This window comes from Bactrocera latifrons, unplaced genomic scaffold, assembly GCF_001853355.1.
Source record: "Bactrocera latifrons isolate USDA-ARS-PBARC rearing strain unplaced genomic scaffold, ASM185335v1 scaffold_232, whole genome shotgun sequence".
In the NCBI taxonomy this organism is placed as follows: domain Eukaryota; kingdom Metazoa; phylum Arthropoda; class Insecta; order Diptera; family Tephritidae; genus Bactrocera; species Bactrocera latifrons.
Genome location: NW_017535875.1, coordinates 403,248 through 412,241, shown reverse-complemented (window position 1 = coordinate 412,241; position 8,994 = coordinate 403,248). Strand labels below are relative to the sequence as shown.

The 8,994-nt window shown below is 37.4% G+C and overlaps 1 protein-coding gene across 3 annotated transcripts in view; it reads left to right on the top strand.

Moving 5' to 3' along the window:
• Positions 1-5,865: 5,865 nt before the first annotated feature.
• Positions 5,866-8,994, top strand: part of LOC108968913 (ADP-ribosylation factor 3) — a 33,738-nt gene continuing 30,609 nt past the window's right edge. For 2 of the 3 annotated variants that reach the window (XM_018933258.1, XM_018933255.1), the window contains exon 1: positions 5,866-6,149. The gene's annotated coding sequence lies outside the window, so the exon portion shown is untranslated. The remainder of the gene's footprint in view (positions 6,150-8,994) is intronic. The other variant, XM_018933257.1, reaches the window with a different exon arrangement.

Sequence of the window (8,994 nt, the reverse complement as noted above, 5' to 3'; positions counted from 1 at the left end):
CAGAGCTGTTCATAAGAAAGAGCCGGGGCGTCTTGTCGGACCCGATTGACACTTCGTGCCCCGTCACAATGTCATGAACCGAGGCAATTCCAAGGCTGAATGGCTTATAGTCGCTAGGAGCATTTAGTTAGGGGAATCGGTAGGAACATGCCGAGAGAAACCATCGGTAGAGCGAAAGTTCATAGCGGAGTCGCCAGCATTAGCAGAGAGACCTCTGATATGTTCAAAGGGAACACAGCAGCAAACATTAAGAGCCTTGTGAGATAGCATATGATCGCAGCTAGAAAGGTAATCCGACGAAGGGAGTGGTTGAAGTTTGGAAAGGGGCAATGCGAGGCAAGGAGACTAGGGTCGATAGCGATGATGGTGCGGAACTTGTACTGCTGGAGAAGAGTTTAGAGGATGAGGATTCTTTAAATTAATCTCCAACACACAAATGAGGCCGATCTATTGCTTCTTCTAGGAAGGAACGAAGTGGACATCGTCCCTACCCAAGAGTCAAGCATAAGCAGCAATAGCATATCTGTATTAATGACAAAGAAACAAAAGCTCCTGCAACCAATGCAGATAGAATCAGCGCCTATTTGTTGGTCAGAAACGACCTTAACGTCTTTCTTTTACCAAACATCAGCAAATAAGGAAATCATCTCTTTCAGAAATGCCAATTGAAACCTGAATTGTAGAAAGGTTCAATAAAATCTTCTAGCTGCGCAGTGTGATCCTATCTGCAGGTGTGATTGATGAGCTCGTTGGGATTTTTAGCTCTATGCGTCGGACTACTATTGAAAGTTTCTGTGGAAACTCTTTCGGTAGACATCGGAGTTAACAGAGATCAGATCTTCAATCAGAAGAAGCTTCTACAAACCTCTAATGTCGATTGACGAAAAGATATACGGTCGAACAACGAGTAGAATTATTAAAATTTACTGCGGAATTTCGGTATCAGTGGCCTCAATTTTAAAAAAGGGGTTTTCAATAAAAGCGCTAGAAAAGATTTATTTAAATAAAACAAAAACAGGTTTGTAATATCAATGAAATTGGTTATCCCATTTGGATGCACGTCACCTTACATGGGAGCTGAATTCATTCAAACCCTTCAAGTCACAGGGTTCTAATGGCATCATACCCGCGTTATGGATAATATGATACGAGACTTTCGCATTGGCCCTCTTTTTCTCTCAAACGCGTTCCCTGATTATTTGACAGCGATGGAGATCAGGGAATTTTTGACAGTTGATTTCATGAAAGACGTAATTCCAGAAGTAAACCGTTATAATTACCTGACGAAATTAGTGTGAAATGAAATTTCATTGAACTGTGTGAACATATTTTGGTAAAATAAATGTGTTCGTGCCTATCTGGCATCATCTTTTTAAACATATGTGCACTTATGTGCTTGCTGTCAAACCAGCTTCCGTTTTATCTATCTCTTCAATAAAGGAGTTCGACCGCATAACATGCCTTTTAGTTCAATCCGCATAAATATAATTCATCTTCGGCGAACGTTATTAAACATCAACATATTCATATCAACATCGCATATTAATGATATTCCGCAAATTCGCTATTATTTTCAATATTTTTCYGCATTTTTAATATTAATCATGTCATCGGCTAAAATTCGCGACTCCGCGCTAAATGCTATCAAACGCTTTTTGCAATCTAGCAAAGTCGATGCTCTGTCGATAGACACTGAGGTAATAACTACTTACCTCCAATTGTTAGAAGAGCAATGGATTAGGTTTTGCGTAGCACAACAAGAGGTGGAACTCACATGTGGTGACGAGAACATTTTTATGGAGGAGCAGGCACGCATACAAGGTGAGCAGTGGTACAGCACCGCCTGTGCGTAACTCAAAGGCAGCAGACATCGCAAACTACCGTTCATGATTCAACAACTCCTGTACCATTTCCAAAGCTACAGTTGCCGTCATTTAGTGGCGATCCCACTCAATGGCTTCCTTTTCATGATGCTTTTTGCTCACTCATTCATACGAATGTCAATTTGTCGGACGGACAAAAATTACACTATTTACCAAAATGTTTGAATGGGGAAGCATTCGATTTGGTGAGTAGCTTAGCAGTTTGTGATAGCAATTACACTGAAGCTTGGGACTTATTGACCGCGAGGTACAAGATCATGCGTATCTTGGTGGACAGCCACATCAAAGCACTCATGGCAATTTAGAGTACAGCCAAGGATACTGCTAAGGGAATAAAGCAAGTGCTAAATTAAAGTAAACTCGACTCCAAGGGTAAACTAACTGCTATTAAGAAGTTAAGTATGTGTATAAATTGTCTCAGCAAAGGGCATATCCTCGCTAACTGTTATAGCACATCGTCGTGTCGCAAATGTCAACGACGTCATCATACCTTACTTCACGAAAACTTTATCAATCAACCGGGAAGGCTCAATTCTCYTTCCAATGAACAACGTTTAAATGTAACCTCACACTACGCTCACGCTGATCGCGTCATTCTACTAGCAACTGCTGAAATTATGGTAAAAGATTATACCGGTCGTTGGCAACCCGCTCGCGCACTTCTTGACATGCCTCATTCGTCACCGAGGCGTGTGTCCAATGACTTCGCCTTCCCAGAACGCTGTCATCCGTTCACGTCACTGGGATTGGGTCTCTGTAAGGAGGCCGTGCAAAGGGAGAAGTTACATTCTCCATATCAACGCGAACGCTTGATAGTAAATTTCAAGTAAGTACGCTCATCTTACCGAAAATTACTAACGATCTCCCAACCTCCGCTTTACCGACAATTTCTTGGCCGCATCTTACGGATTTACGACTATCCGACCGCTATTATTCCCAGCCGGGACCAATAGACGTTTTAATTGGAATGGATGAAATGGACAAATTTCTAACAACACGGACTCCGTAAGGGTGAATGGTGTACACCAATGGCACAAAATACTGTATTCGGATGGGTACTGTTTGGCAATGCTGCCAATTTACAAAACCCACCGGTGAACATTTCGACTTTACATTCCGACCTTCATTTAACTCAGTCCTTCCACAAGTTGAATCTATGTGTGAGAAACTATACGACGATACGACCGAACGTGCCTCGGATGGTCGCTACATCGTACTTTTACCTTTGAAGAAAAATGTACGTTCACCTAAAATTAAGTGAATCACGAGAAGCAGCTATGCGATCATTACTCCGCATGGAAAGAAGATTTGCAGCTAACGAACAACTTCGCAAAGAGTATACTATGTTTATGGATGAACTCACCTCTATGGGGCACATGGAACCAGCTGAGACGACAACAGATAAACTTTACTATATGCCACATCATGCGGTGGTAAAGACCACAAGTCAAACAACGAAACTTCGAGTCTCTACATCGCCCCGCACTTAACGCGTCAAACGCAAGCAAGGAAGTCATTGAAGTTATAAGGTCAGACTTCTATATGGATGACTTACTATCTGGTGCTGATGCATTTGATAAGCTCGTTTTACTTCAAAAAAACGTCTCCCACGCGCTCTCTGAAAGTGGGTTCGAACTACGGAAATGGGGAACTAATTCTCGCTTATTTATTACGCTTCATCAATAACACAAGGGCTAACGCCGTTGTACGACAATTCGGCAGCTTGTCTTGAGCTGAAATTCAAAACGCTGAAATAGCATTGGTAAAGTATACTCAATTTATTGTTTTTAAAAAGGAAATTTCTAATTGCAGAGAAAATAAGCCAATACATATAAGAAGCAGTCTAGCAAGACTACAACCTTTTCTAGACGCAAATGGTATCCTACGCACCGCTTTCGGATTATGTTAAAAATCCTATAATAGTGCCGAAAAAATCACCGCTGGCTAAAATAGTCGCAGCAGAAGTACATCTTTTAACATTACATGGTGGACCTCAATAATGCAAGCCGCGCTGCTCCGAAGATTTAGGGTGCCAGGCATTCGTAACCTTGTCCGTGGTACATATCGAAAATGCATTCGCTGTAGACGACTGAGTTGTCAACCACTACAACAAATCATGGCTGATCTGCCTCCAAGTCGCRTCAGTTCAACCAGATGTTTCTTACATAGTGCAGTAGATTACGCTGGCCCTTACGCCGTGAAATTTACGCATGGAAGAGGTGCAAAATCTATAAAGGCATACATATGCTCATTTATTTGCATGAGTACTGGTGCAATGCATCTCGAACTTGCTGGACACCTTTCGTCGATTGCTTTCATAGCTGCTTTCAAACGTTTTACTAACCGGAGAGAATACTGTCAGCACATTTACTCTGACAACGGCACTAACTTCGTAGGTGCTGAAAAGGAATTACGATTAACCTATGAACGCTGCATTCGCGATGAAAGAGTGCCGTCATATTTCGCAAACGCCCAAATATTTTGGCGTTTCAATCTTCCAAACGCCCCTCACATGGGTGGCTTCTGGGAGGCGGGTATAAAACGTATCAAATATCATCTTAAGCGGGTCTTAGATACTTCGCTTCTAACTTACGAAGAATTTGCAACAGTACTGACTGAAGTAGAATCCTGTGTAAACTCGCGTCCTATTTGCTTCATTCCTACAAATGTAAATGACTTTGAAGTCCTTACTCCTGGACACTTCATGGTTGGCGAACCGCTAAARGGACTTCCCGACCCTGACGTTGAGGTCTTCAAGGGAACTATATTTCAACGTTGGCAAATCATTGTGTCAATTAGACAACACTTCTGGAATCGATGGCGAGACGAATGTCTTATAAGTCTTCAACATCTTTGGAAATGGATACGTTCAACGCCGAATTTGCAGAAAGATGATATCGTTATCATACATGAAGGCAACGCCCCCCCAATTCAACGGAAGCTTGGTCGTGTTATTGGCACTTCCCCAGGGAGTGATGGTCAAGTGCGGGTTGTAAATTTGAAGACATCCGAAGGAGAGCTGTTAAGGCCCGTGATCAAACTGTCGCTACTACCAACAAAGGGGGACATATTTTCTGTATGATATTCTTAGAATTTAATTAAAATTCTAGTTTTTTTTTTTAACTGTTGTTCGAGGCGGCCGGTATGTTCGCGCCTATGTGGCATCATCTTTTTAAACATATGTTTGAAGCTTCATGGGCATTATGTGCTTGCTGTCAAACCAGCTTCCGTTTTATCTCTCTCTTCAATAAAGGAATTCGACCGCATAACACGCCTTTTAGTTCAATCCGCATAAATATAATTCATCTTCCGCGAACGTTATTAAACATCAACAAAATGTTTATGTAAATTAATTAATGATTTTGCATTTTAGCATTTATATATTATATGTATGCATTTTCAAAGTGTTTAATTTAGTGTTTTGTATAATTTGTTAAATACCCAATTAAATATATTTCAGCAGTGGCATCATTGGCAAATGTTATACAAAATGCGAGTTTTGACAGCTCTCTCTCGAATCAAAGAGTCTCGTATTACCATGGTAATGGAATACGGTGGAATTGTTAAAGCTTTTAATATTACATTTCATATATGTATTAGTAGCAAAGCTGCAGCTGTCCATTGTTGTCAATAGAATTATAAACGTTTAAATTAAGCGATAGTGACAATTGCCAGCACTATTTTGACAAATGCTACCTGTTGGTTGTTGTCGTCTCTGAGTTTGAAGTAATAAAGTAACAGGGTGTAAAATTCAAAGCTGTTATATTTTCTTATCATAAAATCAAATTTTGTATATGTATTTGGTGCAATTATACTCCCAACTAAACTTTTCAAACGTAAATTTCGCCTTTGGTTATATTATAATTAGGAAAATTTTGGTATAATGTTTAGTTTAAGTACGTGCAAGCAATGTATTATATATAATATGAATAATATTGGTCACCTGTTTGGGTTTCGATCCTCTATTGTTCCGCATGCTGACTACAAATCAGTTAATGTTGAATTATACGAAGTTTTACTAAGGCGTGTGTTTAAAATGTAAAAATTGCAATATACCATAATATTTACTAGTGCTAAAATATGTAAATTATTTGTTGATAAAAAATTATTGTTTTTACGTTAAGACTGTCCTGAAAAGATGCATCGTAGTAAATATTGACATAGTTCCAGATCGCTTATTGGAATTAGAAGTGACGTGTAAACCAATAAGCATCAGTGGCTCTAAACAGGGCATTAAATAATTGATTTTAAGACATTGTTTATCAGGTGCGTAGCCATATTGCATATATACCACACTACTTAGGAATTGAGAAAGAGTGCCAATTTAACTGATTTGTTTAGTCAACGGGTGAAATACAATATTAGATATTTTAAATTTTTCTATTGAAGTTGGCATTCTTATTCTTGACCAATTAGATCCCTATGTTTTAGTTTCTTCCCAAATTAGTATATCAAAATTAACTTCATACTATTTATTTAGTTGTAATACTCCTAAATCATAAATCTTTATATGAATTCTTGAGGAAGAGTAAATACTTAGAGAGGAAATTAAGAAAAGTTATATATGAATGTAACAATGTAACAACAATAGTTAATAACAATTATATGCGAATAATTAGAAACTACAAGTAAATAGTCGAAAAAATCTGTAATAAAAGTCTGAGATTAACACACTTTATTAGGGAATAAAAAGGAATGAAATAGGTTATAAATGCGATAAACTTGGAATAGTTGATTTTAGAAACTTCCCTTCAGGGGATTATTTCATAAGCAAAATCAATCGTTATACACAGGAATTAGAAATAATCACTTCGTGCGTCTGGACAATTAACTATGCTGATGGAACTCAATTGCTCTCCTCGTCGCATTTGGGCGACTGCTTCGTTCTGACGGAATTGTTGACAGTGCAGCTCTGAAAGTTTCCTGACATTAAATCTTAACTTGGCCACTGTTAATGCCGGTTCATCTCGATTCAACCCGACCGTTTTAGTTTGACGTTCTCGTCGCTCTTTTTTCTTTACTAAAAAGCTACAAAATGAATTAATTTTGCAACTGTTCAGATAAAGCTGCCTCTTCAATTTCCACCACGTATATGTTATGAGTTGGTTTCATTGGTCTTCCAACGAGGAGATTAAGGGCAGCAGTACAGGACATGGGTTTTGTATGTCAGTGTGTATTCTGGATAAGTAGGAGATATTCCGAACGAAATTACGTTCTCACTCTTGTTTCATGCGGTGGAATTTAGGAAAGTTTCTACAAAACAAAAAAAAAAAAAAAAGGCCAAGTAGAAACTGCTTGGAGAGAAGTATATTGCGCTTGTTAGAGACATTCGGTTATAGTCCATAGTGCGGTGCCTGCATGCAGGCTACCATATTGTGTGGTAGTTAATGATGGGCGACTTTGTTGCGTCTCTGTACGTTTATAATAATTTCGGATGTGAGCGGGGTGTAGACTGTCGAATGTCACACTTAAAATTTTAAGGTTTTTTATAGTAGTCGAGTTTTCAAAATAGGATTTATCTTTGCAGCTCTTAGAATTGATCGTATTTGTATGTTATAAAACCGTTTTGGTCTTCCCCATGTTGTTGTTGTAACAACACAAAACATGCCTGAAATAATTTCAAGATATAGTGCCGAGATGGCAGCCCTTGGGTATGTACTGATAGAGGAGGTCCACCAGATCAAGAAAATATATATATACTTATGGTTTTTGCGATTTTTGCATCAAAAATCAACTATTTAAAATGCGTGTTTATCCGATTTATAATACATTTAACACTTATATTTTATACTTTTATATCCACTAACCCTTCACTAATTCGWTYCTAATCATTTATTTTATATTAAATAGTGCAAAAATAACTTTAATTCCATATCAAACTTTAGTTAAAATCCATTTATTCATAAAATAAGAAAGTGGTTGTAAACACTGTCTCTTATACACATCTAGATGTGTATAAGAACCCTTCACTAATTCGATCCTAATCATTTATTTTATATTAAATAGTGCAACAACTTTAATTCTATATCAAAGTAAGCAAGCAAAAAATTAGTGTTACCATTTTTTGTAATGGAACAAAAATAAGAAAAAAAGAAAGATTATGACGTCATAACTAAATTCAATATCTGTCTCTTATACACATCTAGATGTGTATAAGAGACAGCACTAACACTACACTAATTCGTTTCTAATCATTTATTTTATATTAAATAGTGCAAAAATAACTTTAATTCCATATCAAACTTTAGTTAAAATCCATTTATTCATAAAATAAGAATGGTTGTAAACAAGCAAAAAATTAGTGTTACCATTTTTTGTAATGGAACAAAAATAAGAAAAAAAGAAAGATTATGACGTCATAACTAAATTCAATATCGTGTGATGAGTAATGTAAAATCTTTCAGAATTCTCACTATCTTGATAAATGCCGGTGTTGGATCGGGCAAAAGGGAGTTCAACGCAAAAAAACAGARCACGCCAAAAGTTATGTTCTTGAAGCGCGAACGAAGGCCACCAATGCAGAAAGACTTCTATGCGGAAAACTAATGTGTTATATATTTCCTGTCATTGGGATATTAATTGTTTTCTTTATTCCTTTTGGTTCTTCTGTAAAATATGAACGTAAGGTAGCACTGATTACTAGTTAGAATGCAACCCTTTTGTTATTGTATGAACAAAAATAAATGAACAAAATAAGGCCAATTACTTATAATGCAGCAATAAAATCCGACACTAACCTTACCAACTACAAAAAGTCTAACGCGTGTTTTAAAAGAATGGTTAAGGCTGCAAAGAGGAGAAGTTTCGAAGATTTTACCTCACAAATTAATCCTTCTTCAACCCCAAAAAGGATTTGGTCTGACATTAAACGTATAACTGGCATTCCCCACACTCCTGTCACAGCCATTCAAACAAATAATAAAGTCCTGACCAASTCTGAAGAAATCGCTGATACATTCGCTCAACTTTGGGCTCGATACTCCAACGATGACAATTTATAATACATTTAACACTTAATTTTATACTTTTATATCCACTAACCCTTCACTAATTCGATCCTAATCATTTATTTTATATTAAATAGTGCAAAAATAACTTTAATTCCATATCA